This window comes from Panthera uncia, chromosome F2 (assembly GCF_023721935.1).
Source record: "Panthera uncia isolate 11264 chromosome F2, Puncia_PCG_1.0, whole genome shotgun sequence".
NCBI classification, from domain to species: domain Eukaryota; kingdom Metazoa; phylum Chordata; class Mammalia; order Carnivora; family Felidae; genus Panthera; species Panthera uncia.
In genome coordinates this window covers 66,681,453-66,700,338 of record NC_064812.1, presented here as the reverse complement: position 1 = coordinate 66,700,338, position 18,886 = coordinate 66,681,453, and the positions used below count along the sequence as shown (strand labels likewise).

Below are 18,886 nucleotides of genomic sequence, written 5' to 3'. Positions count from 1 at the left end.
TATTCTATAAGACCTAACCCTAGCCTCTGAAAAGACACACCAGTCCCTCAGGCCAAGACTATCACTCACTATCTTGTCTCCACTGCATCTTGTCTACTCTGTGGTAGGACTCATCAGGCATGCATATTTGACTTTACCTTCCCCACAAGCCTGTAAACTATACCTTCTTCATCTCTGCATCCCCAGCTGTAATGAGAGCACCTGGCTAAGAGTAGGTCCTCAAAGTTTTGTTTGCCAAGTGAATTTATAGAAATGGACATAACAGAACCTTTCTATCAGGAAAAAAAAAAAAGGTGTTTTTGTTAAGACCTACTTTATGCCAGGCTCTGTAACACGCACTTTTATATAGACAATTTCATTTGACCCACTCTCCAACCTGCAGAATAAGTGTTATCATTGTCCTTGTATGAATGAGCACTCTGAGGCTCTGGAAGGATGAAGGGACTCCCCCAAGAATACATAACTAGGAAGTAAAGGGTCAGGGTTAAACTCCATGTCTTCCATCTCCAACAGGAAGACTTCACAACGTCAAAGTTTCTAAATAGCTTTCCACACTGCACTCTAGTAGAGTAGAAACGTCCACATAACACTAAAAAATAACACATATGGACTATGGCTCACACGGAAACTTTGATATCTCTTCGTATGATTATAATTTAACAGCATCAATTCACATTAGTCGCTTAAATTTTCTGTCCTGGTGGGTAGCCGATAGGGTGAGGAGGAGACTGGAAGGCATGGTGCCAATATCCCCCACCTTGTCACAGGCAGCCGATATCTTACAATAGTTGTTGGGTCTCCATGAGACTAGGATCAAACAATGAATGTTGTTAGAATCAACTGTGAGGCCACAGCTGCACAGAATAAGAACTGGAGGGTGACTTCAACAAAACCAAGTGAACTGTTTTAATGATGGATACATTTTTCAATGAGATGAGCTTTTCCCAGGCCCTACTGGGCATTCCTCTGAGCTATCATGGTGAGTCACAGGTTTGACAAAGCTTTCCTCCACAACTTTGAGGCATTAGGAGGTTGTCAGAAAACTCACACTTGTGGTGGAGATCTGTTTTTGAAGTTGTACAGAATTACCAATTAATGAGTTCTCGTATTATTCTTTTACAGCTGGGTGCATCTGGATGAGACTCAACCACAAAGGGGCCCAGGTTTGTATATCATGAATTCTAACTTCCAGAGACATATCTGGTCTCACTGTTGCCTACTCTATTTGCCTTTGTGTTCTGGAGACCTGATAACTCCAATGAATAGGATGATTAACAAAATCTTTAATTCTTTTCAAGTAGCTCTTCTTTTAATTACTGCAGATGCACCAGATCCTCTAAGCAGGGCTATAAAGCATTTGGGTTTGTCCGCCTGTGATAAGCTCCACAAGGCAAATGCCCACGTGCCAAGCCATAGGCAGACATGGAACTGTAGAATGGATTACAAATTCTAAAAAGTATTTTATTGGTAGTAAACTCACGCTCAGAAAAGAAAGACAGTTGGTCAATACATAATACTCAAAGGGTCAGCTTGGCAGCTGGCAGATAATAGATGCTCTTAAAATATTTCTCAAATAAATAATGCTGTTAATAGACCCTCCACCATAACATCAGCTGTAGTATTCTTCAACTTGCTTTCAAGTTCCCATCTGATATAGATTATAGAGAATAGATTTAATTTTATTCAGAATAATTTTTAAATTTGCCAAAAAATGCAAAGTATAACAAATATCCATATGCCCACCACTCATATTAATCGATGTTAATAGTGTGTCACATTTAAGACTTTTAATAAAAGAAATAACAACTAACATTTATTGGTATTTAACCATGTATTCCAAGTGCTTTACATACATCAATTTGATTAAATCTTAAAAAAAAAACTAGGAGATATGTTAGTTAATATCTCAATTAAAAAAAACTTTATTTAATGTTTATTTATTTTTGAGAGAGAGAGACAGAGACAGAGACAGAGCATGAGCAGGACAGGGGCAGAAAGAGAGGGAGACAGAATCTGAAGCAGGCTCCAGGCTCCGTGCTGTCAGCACAGAGCTCAACGCGGGGCTCAAACCCACGAACCGGGAGATCATGACCTGAGGCAAAGTCAGATGCTTCACCAACTGAGCCACCCAGGTGCTCTATCTCAATCTTACAGAGAAGAAACTAAGGTATGAATTTTAAGATTGTGCCAAGTCATGCAGATGTAAGAGCCTGTATTAGTTTGCTAGGGCTGCCATAACAAAGTACCAAAGGTGGTATGCCTTAAACCACAGAAATTTATTTTCTCATAGTTCTGGAGGCTAGGAATCTGAGATCAAGGTGTCTACAGCATTTCTTCTCAGGCTTTTCTCCTTGGCTTGTAGACACCTGCCTTCTCCCTGTGTCTTCACATGGTCTTCCCTCTGTGCATATCTGCATCCTAATTTTCTCTTCTTATAGGAACACCTGTCATATTGGATTAAGACTTAACCTACTAACCTTATTTTAACTTAATTACCTTTTTAAAGGCCCTGTCTCCAAATACAGTCACATTCTTAGTACTGAAGGTTAGGACTTCAACATATCAATTTCAGGGGGGACACAATTCAGGCTATACCAGAGGCAGAGCTGGTATGCATTCCCAGGAAGCTACGACCCAAAGCCATGTCCTTGCTGTCTACAGTAAAGCTGCTTCTGATAACAGTGAAGTCCTCATCGCACACTTTCTCAAACCCAGTCTCCCCATCCCATCCATTTTCACAGAAGCAACATTCTCACAAAGTTTATGCTACTTTTATAAGTTAACCTACCTAACATGCATCCTTAATATTATGTGTTTCTAACAAGTACTAATTTAAAAATGCCACCCTTCTCCCAAACAAGACAAGAATCTTAAATGTGTTTTAACTTCTCTCCAAACAGCATCACATGCTCACACCTTTCATGTTACTGGTGTCTAGTATCCTAACCATCATTTTAACCACCTTCCCCTACAAATTAGTTACTAGTGCCAACATGTATTTAGGCTTAACAGCAGGTTTAATTGATTTCCTTGGTCAGGATTTCTTCCAGCATTTGGGTTCATTTTCCTTGTTGCTAAAGCACTTGCGTGAGCATTTCTCTCAGTGAGGGTCTGAAGGTAGGAATGTGCTATATCTGTGTATATCTGGAAATGTCTTCATCACTCTTACTTGATACAATTCTAGGTTCAAGTTATTTTCCCTCAGTGCTTTAAGATAAGATTCCATTATTTTCTAACATCTATTGTCCCTGGTAATTAACTCCTATGATTCTAATTGTCATATGTTTCCAAGTTTGAAAGTAACCTGGTTTTTCTCTCTGATATCTTTAAGTCTTTTCCGTCTTTTTCCTTAAAGTTCTACAGTTTTATTATGATGTGTCTACATGTGAATTTGATTCTATTTACCCTGCTTGAGACAAATATCTTTTTTCCATTCTAGAAAACTCTCAGTCATTACCACTTCAAATACTCTCTCTTCTATTCTTTTCATTTTATCCTTCTAAGTCTCTAACAGAAAAAGTTATAGCTGTTCATTGTACCTTCAATATCTTCCATGTCTCTTAACTTATCTTCATTTTCTCTAAGTCCCCAACTCAGTAGTGAGTTCCAGGTGATTAGCCCAATTCTGTTATCTACTCTACTTCACTAGTTCTGTCTATCCCTGTATCTAGATTATTGTTTAGCCTATAAAACAAACATTTCCTTCAAAGGCACAAGTTCTTTCAAAAATCCTCACTTGCCAACATTCAGCGATAGCTAGCATTCATTTCAAAGAGCTTTGTTCATAAGGCCATAACACTGTAGTGAAATGATTTCCCCAGATGCAACAACAGTAAAAAATCTAAAACCTATAGTTCATAGATTATCTATTGTATGCATTGCATTCACGGAGAATCTGTACTAAGAATGGCAGTACAGTCAAGCAATGCGTTTCCAGAAATGGTAATGAAGTGCAGCCAAAATAGAGATAATTATTTTAATTAATGGTAATGATTTTAACGGTTGAACATTTTAACTAATTAATTATGATTGATTGCTTGTTACTAATCAGGAATATGATTTGAAGTTGTAATTGAAAAACCAGGAGCAAGAGGTTCTGCAGAGACCATATTACAAGCCTACTGAGATCAGGGGCATAACTTTTGCCTTGAAAACTACTTCCTGGAGCATTCCAGTCCTTTTTACTTCATATGTTTCTTAAAATAAACTGCTGGAACACGGATTTTAATTCCATGTTTAGGATCCTTTATCAGAAATAGAAAATTGAAGAAATGTATTATGGTATTGTGGCTATAGCTTTTAATATCATATTATTCATCTAAATTTTATTCTTATTAACTTTTGAGTCTAAGTTGTCTTTCTTTAGATAAATACTTTGGATATAAGAAGCTACTCAATTAGTCTACTCAGACAACATGAAACTTTTTTTTATTTTAATAAGCAAATTGACAGAATTAGTTTGCTATATAATTTATATGTAGTACTTTGGACACTGGATTGTTAATCTTTTTAAAATCTGACAAACTAAAAATATCACATAGAGAACAGCCAAAAACAATGAGATAAGCTTCTTTTGACTCTTTCATCTATTGTTCTAATGGTTCTGTATAAGTTGGCAAGTCACTATCTCCACATGACCTGGGATCTATCTTGAAGTAATTCTATGTGTTACCTTACTATGGTAAGGTGGCTATTTTCATCTAATCCTTTACTATAAGAGAAAAACCATGTTACTCCACTTCTATTTGTTAGATAAGGAGAGGTGGGAAGAGAGAAGGGAGGAATAGTAGAGCGATAATAAGGCATGGTAGGTTTGGAAAAGGGCAGAAGGTCAGTGTAGCTGTGGTACAGGGTGTGAATACAGAAAGTGGAAAGAAATAAGACTGGAGGGGTAGGTGGAAGCCAACTTGCAAAGTCTCTTGTTTGTCACATTGAAGAGTCCTGTGGGCAAGGAGGAAAGGCTGGAGATCACCAGGGAGAGGATGACATAATCAAATATATTTTAAGGAAGGCCATACTGAAGCACCTATTGGAAGACTGATGGGAATGAGGACAGAAATTAAAAAGGAGGCTGTCCCTATAGTCCAGATGGCAGACAATGAAACCTTGGACTAAGGCAATGATAAGGGGCATTCCTAGAATAAGACTGCTTGCATTTGGTTAACAGTTAACTGTACATAACTATTTAAATAATAATTAAATATATGATGACTATGGAGGAGGTTCAAGTTTGAGGGAAAAATTGAGCTCCATTTGGGACATGTTAAAATCAAGGTGCTGAGGACACTCTGGTTACTGCATGTTTAACCACTTCTTTGCACCTATCTATCCCATTCAACAACTGCACCTCAACAACCTATTGTCCACAGCCATGGTCTCCAGATCATGTATCTACTTTTCAGACTGGACTTTACTCAAAGCCAGAGCCAGGTTCTGCAGCCAGAGGAAGCAAGTCTGAGAGCAGGGCCAATGCCATTGATTGGCATGGGAGCAAATGCACAAAACATTGTCAACATTGGACTATTTTTTTTCCACATCTCACAGTCTAATCACTGACTTTTCAATCACTTAATTTGCACTGCCTCCTCTGGCATTATTTTAATCACAGTCTTTAAAAGCATTGGCTCTGAGTCACTTTTGCAGAATGTGTTCAGAAAGAGTGTCTCATCTCCCTTCTTTTCTCCTAGTAAATTTCAACACCTAATTACCTACAATTGAATCTCTCTCCCATTAGCCAGCCCATTCTTATAAGGGTCTGATTCCAGATTATAGACTCCTTCCCATTTTCTCTACACTTCAGTGGTTCAGTTATGATAAATACCAGAACATTGAGGCCCAGAGGACTAGACTCAAAGTCCCTGTTGTTATTGTTTGATCCATAGTCAGGATGGACTCAGGCCCTCTGTGATCATGGAGTCTGCAGCTAGGCGTCAAGTGACTTAAATGTGAAGAGATGAGAGCTGCGGAATGTGAAAGCCAAGCAATTCCCCAACATGTTTTGATAGTAGCATTTGCAAACATTTATCCTTTTCATAATCTTGTACTAAACTCTGGGGGCATAGGAAATATCTTTAGTCCTCTCAGGTGTTATCAAGGTTAAAGTGCACTGTTTATATTTCAGCCAATAATTTTTTTTTTTTTTCAGAATCAAACAGGAAGTGGACGCAGAGTTGAAGGAATAATGATAGATCATCAGCTTTTTTTTTTTTTTTTTTTTACCTTGCTATAGATCGTCCACTCAGTAATTTACCCTTGGACATTTTTAGTCTCAGGTCAGACTTCCTTCTGCCATTTGGCATTCTCCCAGGCACCATCCTTTTCCATCAGTCAGTGTAAACATTAGCCAAGCATAATTAGGAAGGTAAATCTGCTGTAGAAATGATCATGATTTCATTTAGATTTAACCAATGCTAAACAATGGACAGTCAGTTAATTTTCTTTTCCTGGAAATTCAAAAACAAATAACAGACTCATCATCTAGACACATCTAAACTGTGTAAGTTATCCACTGCAGCTTGTTTTTCTGATGATAATACTTTCAATTATGTTCTCATTTCAGTACTAAGAAATGAGTATTTGGGTAGGAAAAAGGAAGGAGCACAGCGATTGAAGGAAAAAGTAGAAAAGGACAGCAATAGAGAGCACTGTGTATCATTAGACTATCATATAATTTAGGTATTTCAGCTGCAAACAAAACTCACTACTTACACTGGTTTGCAGAACTGACAGTCTGTTTTGCCAGAATGATCAACATTAGCAAGCAGCATCCTACTGTTCAGCTGTGGATTTAGTCTGGAGTCATAGAAGAGGATAATATGCTTACGAATAGCACCTCTCAGAGTGTGAAGTGTACCTCCTGGGCTGGCAATCTAACCCTGATTCTGGCAGGGCCCCAAGCAAGGTGAAGGAAAGGGAGGGAGAAATGAATGAATAATATTTCCTCTTTTGCTCAAGATTTGCCAAAACTAGAACCTGGCATTGAATATTCTGAGCTGAAATACTCCACAGATAGTTTCGTTCATGTGCTGGATCAAAATTGATATGGCTTAGTAAAGTAGAAAAATGAGCACTGGGTGCTCCATCCATATGGTAAAAGTAAGAGCCTGACATCTCCCTTTTCTTCCCCATCACCAACTTTTGCACTTTCCTAATGATGTGCCTTCAGAAGAGATCTGAATCTGAGATCCTAATCGTTGAGTTTTTAAAAGTTCTCATGGCAAGGTCTTCAGGATCATGATGTAGGCTGGATGTCTCCAGACAGAGCAAACAGTAATATTCTCTTATGTATGTATATAGCTAGCCATACCCACTAAACCACAATGAGTTAAGCATCTCACAGTAAATAATCTGCTGAAATAAAAGCCTTAATTTTCTCAGCCCCAAATGAATTATAAAGATAATCCATTTACCAATTATAAATATGCCCAGTGGAAGCTATTATGATGCAGCAAATGTATATCTTATATCCAAAAATGATGTTATTGTTATATTCTGTGATAGGGTTTTCTCTTTGGATCGTCTCTCCAGCAGTGGTAATGAGTTCACACACAGCTACTGACATGCTTTCTTTCCTTGTTGCTGATGACCCAAATCCCCATTTGTTAGATGGTTGGCCAGAATTGGGGCCATCAGAGCAAAACAGTTTAAAGCTTGTAGATTATTGTTACTATCAATGTTAATTTTTTTACTACCAACAAAATTTGCATAGCCTATAGAGTAAGGTTTTCTGATGACAATACTTTCAGTTAATGTTCTCATATCAGTACTAAGAAATATATCCTACTCTATAAAGCAAGTAAAGCACATCGTATACATTATATCACATGTACATTAAATTGGTTAAAGTATTGGTTTCAGTGAATAAATTATTATTAAAAGAAGAATGATTGTAAGGAAGAATTCTTTATATGTGAATGATGATTAAATTGAGTTTATAAAGAGAACCAATGCACTCTTTCTCAAGAGGTTTATGATATGAGTCTTAATTTTATTGCTTTAGACTAAAAAACTTGTATGAAACCTAGAAAACAAAGCATAGGTACAAAGTGATATTTAATTAAGTCACAAAAACTAAATAAAATAAAGTTAGAGTGAACTACTCAGCATTCATTTTGAAAAACAATTAACTATACAGCTATATCAACGTCTCTTTCGAACTCCAGGTTTCAAATAAATAGCTTAGGTTTTTTAAGAACTCAATGCAAAGAGTGCCTCCAAATTAAAATACCATGTCACTGTCAGATAGTAACTTACCATTCCAAATCAAGAGTAAACACTAATTTAAAATCTATTTGGTACATTATCCCATGGTTTTAGATAAACAGATAAATGAAAGATGACAAAGTAGGTTCCCTGTCTTGCAAGCCCCAGATACAGGGTCAACAGCTTAAGAGGTAATATTTGACTAGAACAATATAACATTATGAGGATAGAGGATGTGCATTCGGTAATCTGAGGAGGTTCCTTCCAGCTCTTGACTATATATTTGCATAATAATCACTAGAAGAAATGTATTATCTTTTCAATTTGACATTATTATTTCCCTCTTCTTGGATTGACAAGACATGTGCTTTGAAGCAGCATGATGTAATAGACTAAGGCAATGAATCTGTAGTTAGAAAATACAGAGCCTTTGCTCTCCCATTTAGAAATTCAGTTTCTTTATAATTATAATGAAAATGATAATGATACTTTACCACATACTTCACACAGTGAATTTCAAACATACAGGATTATATGAGCAGTGTGTAAAACTTAAAGTCCTATATAAAGGTTAAAGTTGTACATTTATTTAGTTTTTTTTAGAATTATCATAATGATAAACATTAAATCAGACCTTACAGAGATTGAGGAAATGCATTTTCTCAATAGATAGCCATGATTTAGAAATGCAATCTGACATTGAAAGAGTTTAGAATTATTTAAAACTAAGAGATGAAAATACAATATCTGTAACTAAAAGCTCAGTAGGTAAGTCCATCATCAGACTGGACATGTCAGAAGGCAGGGTTAGTACACTCAAAGACAGAAAAATATAAAATATTCCAATTGAAGTTCAGGTTAAAAAAAGAGTAAAGGGGAAAATTATAGTAAATATATGAGAAGCATGCTCAAAAATTCTAACATGTATGCAGTTAGAGTCCTAAAACAATAGAAGAGAGAAAAAGGAGAAGAAATATTGCCAGAAATAATTGCTGAGAATATTCCAAGGACATCAAGAGTCTCAATGAACCTCAAGCAGGATTAATACAAAAGAAACTACAGATAGTCATATCCTAGTCAAACTCTGGAAAACAAGATAAACAGAAACATCTTAAAAACAGAAAATTATTCAAGGAACCTGCAAAAGAGCAGCACTATGGCTTATAACTGACTTTTTTTCAGAAACTATGAAATCCAAAGAATAATGGAACATCCTTAAAGTTCAGAAAGAAAAATCCATCAACTTAAAATTTTACACCAACTAAAAAAAAATCTTTTTAAAAATAAAGGTAAAATAATATTTTGCATAAAAAATGAAAATATACAATTAACAACCAGCAGTCATGTTACCAAAAAATATACTAAAAAGGTAACAGAAAATAATTCCAGATAGAAATACACCAGTAAGGATTTTGTTGCATGAATACAGAATGTATAGAACTTGTTCAGCCATCCAGCAGCATGAAAGATATATTCCTGATAAAGAAGATGGTCAAGCTAAAATACAGAAGTCCTTAAGTTATTGTTGAACTACTGAACCATTCTGGAGCAGACTATTACAGACTTTTTAAGTTAGATAATAAATTTCTTGTTTAATAAAAAAATATTTTATTTAAAAACACATTTCTTTTAAAAAGCCTAAAATTTTTGCTTCTAGCATTATGGCATGTTAGATGCTCTGAGAGATACTCCTTTGGCAGAAAGAATATATTCTGGATAGGACACAATTTTTTTGCATTGCTTTTCTTGCAGGAAGTATGTGAAGACTCCAAGGAACACTTTTCTCTCCTTCCTCCCAAAATAATCACCTGTCAGCTAGTGGGTTAGGGTTTCCCCTGTGTGTACATATTAATATCACCACCGTTTTGTGGATACTAAGGTGTGGTTCAATGTTAACATGGAAAAACTAAGCCTGGGATCCTGTGCTAGTGAAGACCAAGGAGAAAGGCTGAAAGAAGTCTTCTGTGGAGGAGAACTATTCTAATTTAGATACATATGACTCATACAGGTTAAAATTAAGCAATGAGTGTATGAATTTTTAAAAATCACCAAGCATTTAAGAATGCAAACCACTGTACGTAAAAGTCAGAAGAAGTTGTAAACAACAGAATTGGCTATCCAAGAAACTGCAGATACAGGGTATAGAATATGATAGCATATATGAAAATAATTTTTTAACTGCTTAAAAAAATAAAATGCACATGGGGCACCTGGGTGGCTTAGTCAGTTAAGCATCTGACTCTTGATTTTGGCTCAGGTCATGATCTCACAGTTCATGAGATCAACCCCATGTTGGGCTCTGTGCTGACAGCACGAAGCCAAGCCTGCTTGGGATTCTGTATCTCCTTCTCTCTCTGCCCTCTCCTGCTCTCTCACCCTCTCTCTCTCTCTCTCTCAAAATAAATTAAATAAGTGTTTAAAAATATATTTAAAAAAAATAAAATGCACAATAATGAATATGAGCAAATAACAAGAAACTATCCAAATGAACAGGCAGATTTGAAAAATAATGCAATATATATATACGTATATACGTATACGTATATATGTATATACGTATACGTATATGTGTATATATATATATATATATCAGGCACTGCTATACATAAAATAAGAGCAATCTGATAAAAATATCCATAAAGTAGCACAGTGAGATAATAAAATATAAAATATTAGGAGGATAAGAAATATGAAGGGTAAAATGAGGATATAACTGATCAGAGACACAAGAGGAAATAATGGGAGAATAGAAGGTAAGGCAATATTTGAAAAAATAATGGCTAGAAAGTTTTCCAAAACTAGTACGAATATGGATTCATCGATCCAGGAAGTGTACAGTATCTCAAGCAAAATAAATAAAAATAAATTCATATCTATACAGTGAAACTACAGAGCACCAAAGATCTTTAAGGGAACATGAGATAAAATACATATTGTCTACAAAGAAAGGAAAATTCAAACGACAGAGATTTCTCAGCAGTAACAATAGAAGCCAGTGAAAAACAGAATATCTTAAAAGATGTTGAAAAAAGTAGCTTAGCCTGATTGAGCTGCTACAACAAAATACCATAGATTGAGCGGCTCTAATAACAGACATTTATTTCTTACAATTACAAAGGCTGGGAAATCTGAGATTAGATAGTTGAGTTATAGATTAGATAGTTGAGCCAGCATAGTTGAGTTCTGGTGAGAATCCCTTTCCTTGCTTATAGATGCTGCCTTCTTGCTGTGTCCTGACATGGCAAAGAGAAAGCTCTGGTACTTCTTCTTATAAGAGCACTAATACCATCATGTGGGCTCCATCTTTATGGCCTCATCTAAACCTAATTATCTCCCAAAGTCCTCTCCTCCTAATACTATCTCATATTGGGGGCTAAGACTACAATACATGAATTTGGGGGTGGGGGGAGACACAAACATTCAGTCCAGGCTGACAACAAATATCAACCTTGAATTGTTTACCCAGTTAAATTCTTTAATTAAGATAAAATAAATACACTCAGAAGGCAAAGAAAAACTGGGAGTTTACCACCAAGAAATTTATACCACAAGAATTTAAGTATTTTGAAAGAGGCAAATGATTTCAGAAGAATATTTTAAGATTAAAGAAAAATGATAACACATAAAATTACAAACATATGAAAACCTAAACAAATATTTATGTAAAAGAATATAACTAAGTTAGAAGACTGAAAAAGAGCAAAACTAAAATTCTAGGTACCAATTACATTTAATTTGGAGAGGATGATCAAATTTAAATTGTTGTAAAGGCTTGATGTTAAAACTGTGGTCTGCTGATCACCAGCATCAGCATCACCTATAACTTAGTGTGAAATTCAGACTCTCAGGCCACTTTAACAAGAGTCCCAGGTAATTATGTGCACACTCAAGTTTAAGAACTGTCTAAAGTTCTACAGTTGTTTTTAGATAGGATTAAAATATTGTGCAAATGTAAATTTAGTTTAGTTTATACGTGATAAAATGTCAAGGGTAATCACCTAAAAAAATAAAATAAAATAAAATAAAATAAAATAAAATAAAATAAAATAAACAAAAAGAAATTTTAAAAGTACTGAACCCTAGGTCCCACTCCAGAGATTATGATTTAATTGTCAATGGTATGGGACTAAGATCATGATTTTCTAAAGCCTCCTGAGATACCTGTGATGTATAGTCAAAGTTGAGACCCACTGCACCAAGTAATTAAGCTAACAGAAATATTTTCTTATTATCTGAAACTTGATGGGGCTAAATATAAAATAAATACTCTTCAATATGTCCTAAAGAAAACAAAGTATACCCAACTAAATAGCAAACACATATGCTTAAGAAGGAGCTTTTCTGTTTTGAGTAATATCTTTTCTTTTCATAATGGAAAAAGAACTTCTGTCCCAAAGAGAAGAAAGGGAATTATGGAAGGTTAGTATCACTGCAATAAAATAGAACAGCTTTTTGGATATTTAGAGATCTGGTGTTTTGGAGCTTAACAGCACCTTATAGATGAATGATACAGTTTTCTGAATCTGACTATGTCCTTACTTTTACCAGTATATTGTACATTTTCATAATTTTTATGTTAATGTCTTTCCACTTTGGCCTGAAGAGCTCCTGTCAGCATTTCATTTAAGGTAGGCTTAGTGGTCACGACTTCCTTCAGCTTTCATTTTTGGGAAAATCTTTATCTTGCCTTTATTTCTGAAGGACAGCTGTACTGAGTAAAATATTCTGGATGGTATTTTTTTTTTTCTTTCAGCACTTTGACTATATCATCCACTCTCTCTTAATCTGCAAAATTTGTGCTGAGAAATCTGTTGATAGCCTTATGGAGGTTCCCTTGTATAAGAGAAATGTTTTTCTCTTGCTGCTTTTAAAATTATCTTTGAATTTCAACAGTTTCATTATGAAGTCTCTTGAAGAACATTGAAATTACAGAATGACCTACTAGTTTCATGAACTTGGTTGTTCTTTCCAGGTTTGGGGAGTTCTCAGCCTTTTTTTTTTTTTTAATGTTTATTTATTTTGAGAGAGAGAGCAGGGGAGGGGCAGAAAGAGAAGAGAGAATCCCAAGCAGGCTCCACTCTGGCAGTTGGATGCCCAATTGACTGAGCGTCCCCCCACCCAGGGACCCCTCAACCATTATTTCTTTAAGCAAGCTCTCTGGCCCCTTCTTCCTCTGTTCTCTTTCTGGGACTCCAACAATGTATAGATTGTTTCTCTTAATGGTGTCTCACAACTCCCATAGGCTTTCTTCATTTGTTTTTATTCTTTTTCTTTTTGCTCCTATGACTGGATTTTATTTTATTTTTTTAATGTTTATTTGTTTTTGAGAGAGAGAGATCATGAGAAGGGAAGGGGCAGAGAGAGAGGAAGACAGAACCCGAAGCGAGCTCCAGGCTCTGCACTGTCTGCACAAAGCCCAACGCGGGGCTTTAACTCACAAACTGTGAGATCACAACCTGAGCCAAAGTCGGACACTCAACCGACTGAGCAACCCAGGCACCCCTCTGACTGGATAATTTTAAATGATCCGTTTTCAAGCTCACTGCTTCTTCTTCTGTTTGGTCTAGTCTGATGATAAAACTCTCTACTGAAATCTTTCATTCAGTCATTGTATTCTTGAGCTCCAAAATTTCAGTTTAGGCCTTTTTTTTTTTTAGGTCTTTTTTTTTATGTTCTCTTTCTCTTGATTAAACTTCTCACTTTGTTCTTGTATTGTTTTCCTGATTTCATTAAATTGTTTACCTGTGCTACAAGACTATCTCTCTGAGCACCTTTAGAACAATTATTTTTAATTCTTTGTCAGACCATTCATGCCATTTCTTTGGATTAGTTACTTGAAGTTCACTATGTTCCTTTGGTAGTGTCATGTTTTCCTGATTCCTTATTATTCCTGTAGACTTGTGTAGGTGTCTACACATTTGAAGAAGCAGTCACCTCTTCGAGATTTTATGGACTAATTTTGGTAAGGAAATATGTTCACCTGTAGGTGGGGGCATGCTGGAGCATGCTGTTATCCTGGGTCTAGTGGTAGAGCACCAAATGCAGGGATTTGTGGCATCTCCAGGTGCAGAGTCATGTGATTCTTCATTGGCTCAGGACACTGGGGCCCACAACATTGACAACTATGTGGACTTTGGCAAGTCCTACGGGAGGTGGCAGTGGCTTAAGGACTTTTGGGGTTTTCAGTGGCACCTCCAGAGCCACTGGATAGCACAAGGGTAGGCAGCAGTGGTGGCCAGAGCCAGTGATGTGCACACACTTAACTACAAAGACCAGCTGCAGGTGCCTGTGTAGTGGCAGGAGCTGGATGCAGACATGCACACAGTGGTGGGAGTTAAGGTCAGCAGCAAGGGCCAGGGCCAACTTCAGGCACCCTGGCAGCTGCAGGGGCCCTGGCGGTAAGTGTGCACTCCTGTGGCTGCAAAGTCTCACCCTGGACATGTGCCCAGCACTGGAGGCCAGTGACAGGAGTTGGACCAGCAGGGTATGGGGGCATAGCTGAAGAGGCTAGCTCAGGTGAGCCCATTAATTCAGGCCAGTGACAGGACACGGAGTTGGATCTGGGCTCACAAGCAGCTATGGGACCCTGGCTGTTGACAGGCACTCCTGTGATCTCCCCATTAGCATGTACATAGCACTGAAGTCCAGTGACAGGGGTGGGCCAGGGGCATACAGGTGCACAGCTAGGAGGGCTAGCTGAAGGTGAGCCCAGTAGTACAGGCCAGTAACTGGAGATAGGGCCAAATTTTGGCCTACAAGCAACTATGGGGGCCTTGGCTGTTGCCACAAACTTCTGTGGCACGTGTCCCCAAAGGCACGTACGTGGTAAGAACGGCCATGGCAAGTCAGGCTGGCAACGTGCAAGTGTACAGTCTAGCCTTAAGCATGCACATGGCAGAAGTCAGCATGTTGCACTCACATAGCCACAGAGGCCTGAGCTGGCTGCCAGTGTGCATCTCAGACTCCAGTTGGGGCAAGAGGGATGAGGCAGTGGTGAAGGAATCAGGCAGCTGGTATTGGTGAAGAATACATGTGGGGCAAAAACCTGTGAAATTTGGTGGGGGTCTGTGGCGCCTTATGAGCCACTGGTTTCTTCAGTGGTAGAACTGCTGGGATCCTCTTCAGAGCAAGTCATGGGGAACCATGGTCACTCCCACTGCATGGCTGACTGGTAGCCCCTGATCTTCCTTGTTCCTAGCCATCTCTATGTGTCTTGGCTTTGCCAGTTTCTGGGTGGGGTAAAACCAAAGCAGGTCTTTTATGTGATGCCCCAAAAGGCTGGGGAAGCTGGTTGCTCGCCATACTCTCCCTTTTCTGGCAAGGGGAACGCTTTCTAGCTGGTTAAGTTCCCTCTTGGTGTTAAGTTGGTCAATGGGATGATGCCAGCAAAATACACCTGTTCTTCCTTCTCTTTTTGTGCAGTTATTCTCAGGTGTTTTATTCCATTATCTTATGGAAGTTTCTCTCTTTTTTAAATGATTTTATTTATTTATTTTGAGAGAGAGAGCACAAGCGGGGCAGGGGCAGAAAGAGAGAATCCCAAGCAGGCCCTATGCTGTCAGAGCAGAGCTGACGTGGGGCTCAAACCTATGAACCATGAGATCTGACCTGAGCCGAAATGAAGAGTCGGACACTTAACTGACTGAGCCACCCAGGTACCCCCTGCTGAAGTTTCTTATGTAGACACCCGAGCTCACCCAGAGCTGTTTTTGATTGTGGATAGCTGTCCAATTGTTGATCTTTGTGGTAGGGATGGAAGCTACTTCACCATCTTGGTAATATCACTCTAAATATTTCTAAATATAGTCACTGTTGATAAGGAGTTCTCTGGGCAAACTTTCATTATTAAATGGTTGTTCATAATATTCTCTAGAGCAGCACTGTCCAATAGAATTTTCCACAAAGGGAAATCCACTAGCCACATGTGTCTTCTGAGCACTTGAGAAGTGTTTAGTGCGGTTGAGGCACTGTTTTTAATTTTATTTAATTTTAATACACTTAAATAGCCACAAGTGGCTACCATATTGTTCAGCGCACTGTGGGGAATAAGCTTAGAAATTTCCTGAGCTTACACCAATGGGTTAACAAGGCATGAAGAATTACAAAGCCATAGGATGCTCACACCCAAGTTTGGGTAAACAAGATTAGGTAAATAAGTATAGAGAAGGTGGGGCAGAAGCCCCAGGATAGAGAGGGTGGGGCAAAGCCCCCAATAAAGGACATAGGTATATGAAATAAACAAGATTAGGTATTCAGGGCAGAAGCGCCCCCCAATTTAGTACTGTAGCAGAAAACTGCTTTCACAGGAGGGAAGGACCAAGTTAGGTAAACAGGTAAATTGGACTGCAGACAGCTGAGCTAGCTGCAGGTGAAGCTGCGCAGAGTGGAACTGATTAACAAAAGAAAAGGTGCCTTGTTAACCCTGAGGTTACTTGCTCTATCTGTCTCAGCCCCTAGGCTAGCTAAGATAAACAAAGGTGGTGCCTCTTGCCTGATGTAAACAACTTCCACCTGGCTGCCCTGTGCCAAGATTTTGTTTTATATTAGCCCAAACCCCTAACCCCGAATATCTTCAAGACCCCCTTTCCCTCACGTCCATAAATTAATGTCCACAGATTTATTGTCTCTTTGTGTACGTCCACCAGTATGTTTGTAAGCCTTCTGATCCTAATAAAAACAGGGTAAGGACCCTTATTCGGGGCTCTTGTCTTTTCCCGGACATTAGCCATCTCTCACATTTGAATCCTGCATCCCGCTTTCTTGCTAGACAAGAAAGAACTTTAGGCATAGAGTCTATGACAGTACACCTTGCTATTCAAGGTGTGGTCTCAAAGCCCAGCAGTTTCTATCACCTGGGAGCTTGTTAGAAGCTTGGACCCCACACCAACTGAATTTGGAAGGTACATTCTGATATGATCGCTGTGATAATTCATATATATACTGAGGTTGATAAGCCCTGTTTTGGAGATTTTGTTCCTTAAAAGAGGCTATATTAATTGGCTGGAGTTTTGGTTGCTTGTTTTGTTTTGTTTTAGTGTTTTCTCATTCTGAAAGAATAAATCAAATGACTGTCTTGGCCTGAATCCAAGGAGTATAAGACCTTAAACACACAATGTCTTTGTGTCCCAGTTTCCATACATCTCATATACAAATCTCAGTTCCATAGCAACCTATGTCACAAGATTGTGCATGGGATTTTTTTTAGCACCATGCAATTATAAAGTATAATTTGCAATAGGAAATAAGCAACATTTGAACTAGATAATGTTACCTCTGGAAGGGCCCATGCTAATAACATTTAATAATAAGAAAAGTCAGGCCTTCAAAATTCATTTTACTTGATCTCATCCTTCCTGGCATCTCATCTTGTCTCATGCCCCCAACCCCACCTCTGCTCCTTCAAATGCCCCTTTACATTTAGACCGACACATGGACAACATACAGACAGCCACAGATCAACGACTTGCTTGTAATTGGCTGTTCAGGGCCAGTGTCTGTGACATTGCATGTGTTCTCCTTGACCAGAATTCTCTTTCCTGCCCCCAACTGGCAAAATTCAACTCATCTTTCATGACGCTGGTCATGTTTTTTCTCTGCCCCTGAGGAAAGTGAATGAATCACTGCCTCTTCTACACCTTCATGGTAACCTGTATCTGCTGCCATATGGCACATATCACACAATGTCGCAAGGGTTTATCTGTCTCTCCCCCTCACTATGCTATTAGCTCCTTGAAGAAAGAGAAACTACATCTAATTCATCTTTATAACCCTTGTGACCAGCACAATATTGGCACATAGCTGGAGTTCAATGAATATACAATAAAATAAAAAGAATGGATGTTTCTCCAAGGTCACATGGCTTTGGTCAGAACTGGAACTAGAACCTAGATTTTTCCAATTCCCATCTAGGCCAATGCTATTTCTACTACAGCCTGTTTTAGCACAAATAGCAATCTTGGAACATTTGGGGAAACAACTGTGAGAAAGAGAATGCCATCTTCCAAAGTGACACAGGTCAAAAGGGAAACAAAGCAATGCCACTTTAAAATTCATCCAATTTATCAGAGGCTTCCTGAGAGATTGTGCGTCACTTACATACTTGGTGAAATTAAGTCATGAAAATCCAAAAACGGGATCAGGAAAACAACAAAACCAGAAAATTTGTATTTAGAAATACCAATTTATGCCCATTGGGCTTTGTGAAAAGATGACAGGCAGTTCTAGGTAGTGAGGAAAGTACAAGTTTCATCTGCTGTTCTTTTTTTTTTTTTCTTAATGTTTTTATTTACTTTTGAGAGAAAGAGAGAGAGAGAGAGAGAGAATGCCAGCAGGGAAGGGGCAGGGAGAAAGGGAGACACAGAATCCAAAGCAGGCTCCAGGCTCTGAGCTGTCAACACAGAGCCTGATGTGGGGCTCGAACTCATGAACCATGAGATCATGACCTGAGCTGAAGTTAGATGCTTAACCAAGTGAGCCACCCAGGTGCCTCTTTCATCTGCTGTTCTGACTGTTAGTGTGTTAACTGGTTACACTTAAAGGTTATCTGGGTAAATGGCCCAATAGTAATGAAAAATGAGCATGTGAGTAAGACTGGACGAGGGAGAAGAGGAAACACGCAAAGATGGAGGGAGGGAATGTATGCAAGTGGTAAGAAAAGGCAGAGGGACAGAAGGAAGGAGTTTGG

At 38.2% G+C, this 18,886-nt stretch overlaps 1 long non-coding RNA gene across 1 annotated transcript in view; it reads left to right on the top strand.

The window, feature by feature from the left end:
* LOC125924653 (uncharacterized) overlaps positions 1-18,886 on the top strand; it is a 62,034-nt gene that overhangs the window by 13,708 nt on the left and 29,440 nt on the right. Inside the window, exon 2 of the long non-coding RNA XR_007458500.1 lies at positions 1,123-1,163. This is a non-coding gene — a long non-coding RNA (uncharacterized LOC125924653). The remainder of the gene's footprint in view (positions 1-1,122; positions 1,164-18,886) is intronic.